Source organism: Bolinopsis microptera, chromosome 8, assembly GCF_026151205.1.
Source record: "Bolinopsis microptera isolate Bmic1 chromosome 8, MBARI_Bmic_1.0, whole genome shotgun sequence".
NCBI lineage: Eukaryota > Metazoa > Ctenophora > Tentaculata > Lobata > Bolinopsidae > Bolinopsis > Bolinopsis microptera.
The window spans coordinates 12374065-12376128 of NC_087079.1; positions in this window are offsets into that span (position 1 = coordinate 12374065).

Sequence of the window (2064 nt, forward strand, 5' to 3'; positions counted from 1 at the left end):
ACACCTATATAAAAACAATAAAAGAAACTAGAATAATATAAACATTCTATCTTCATCACAATTTTGTTTTGTTCATTTCAGAAGATAAAATGATTTTTTTTTATTTGAAAATTCAATTAATTATTATATATATAAATCAAGCGTTACATTTCAGCCATGGAAAATTACAATGACATATTTTGATATACTAATTGATAAATGGAACTGCAATATAAGTTGCTTAATGTTTGGCCGGATGACAACTAACTAAAAGAGAAAAATAAACTTGATTACATAATAATTAATTCGGCTGAACCAACACATAGCAAGAGCCACATTAACGTTGGGGCCGTCTACCAAATTTGAATGACATACAATAACAAAAAATCAAACATATCATAAATAATTATATATGGATTTTGTTCATTACAATTCCGTCACAACTGATAGAAGAAAAAAGAAAGGACAAGCGGATAGGAAATTGGACGGCAGAATTGTAACCAACAAAAACACATTTGAGCTAGTCTGGCCAGACTGTATCGGCAGCCCAGAGGTACTTGATCAGATTGGCCTTAAAAGTAGAAATCCGCTCTGACTGCCGGATACATACTGGTAGACTATTCCATTTCAGCATAGATCTATGAAAGAAGCTATTTCGGAAGGCATCCGAGCAGGGCACAGTGGTACTCATGTAAGTTGAAGTATCCGACCTATCAATTATTTGAGCATTGTGCCTAGTGTATCGGGTGCCCTCTGGACGGCATAGGACTATATAAGTAGGAAGCGAAACTGGGATTATGCTATTCACTATTTTATAGAAGGTCATAAGATCGTTATAAATAAACTTCTGCATGACATACGTATAATATGAATATAATTCAACAAAATTACCATTTTTATCCCAATTTTTCTTTACATATAATAATAATAATAATAATAATAAATACAACATTTATAAACCGCCTTATAGCTAAATCATATAACTCGATATAATTTAATCCTGGAGATAAACTCCAGTGCTTTCTAAAGCGGCTCTTACATTAACTGAGCTTAGTTTAATTGAAAATTAGACATGACAAGTTCATTTTACCTATGTAAATGCAAAATCAATCAAATGCTAGAGAAAAGAAGTATGTTTTAAGTTTGGTCTTGAAAGATGTAACTGACTCAGCTGATCTTATGTCGTATGGCAAGGAATTAAATACTTTAACTGCACAGTGACTAAAAGCTTTCTCTGTGTTTACATAGTTAGGAGAGGGCGGAAAACTAAGGTAAAAATAATCATTATCAAGACGTACATTTTTAAAACTTTGCTGCCTAGGAGATATCAACTCTTTTAAGTAAGGAGGAGCTATATTATTTAAACACTTGTAGGCAAGTAGGGCAATCTTAAAATCTATTCTAAATCTAACTGGTAGAAAATTAACTTTCTTAAGAAGTGGAGTAGTGTGTGCCTTTCTTCCTCTCCCGAAAATAAATCTTACAGCAGAATTTTGCACCTTCTGTAAACGACTTAAATCATAAGAGCTCAGTCCAAAATATACGCTATTGCAATAATCAATTCTAGAGAGTACTAGAGCATGAACAAGCTGAATCTTAAGGTTAAAAGACAGTTTTGATGCAATAAACCACAAATTTCTGATCTGAATATTACATGCTTGAACCACTGACGTAATCTGATCACTCATTGAAAGATAACTGTCCAAATACAGCCCAAGACTCTTCGCAGTTCCACTAACAACATGTGGCTCTTGATCCTTAACAATCTGTAGAGAGGCTGGAATATTTGTTGAGTCAAATTTAGAGGATATAACGATGACTTCAGTCTTAGAAGAATTCAGTTGAAGGAAATTGTTTGTCATCCATTTCTTGATATCAGACATACAGTGTTCCATATTGTGCTCTAGCTGTGATGGGTCATCAGAATCAAGAGTGAAATACAGCTGGGTGTCATCAGCATACAAATGAATACAGCACCCATGCATACTTGCAATGTTCTCAAGATCTTTGGTGTACAATATGAATAGCAGGGGGCCAAGGATTGAACCTTGTGGCACACCTATCTCAAGAACAGTTGCTGAGGAA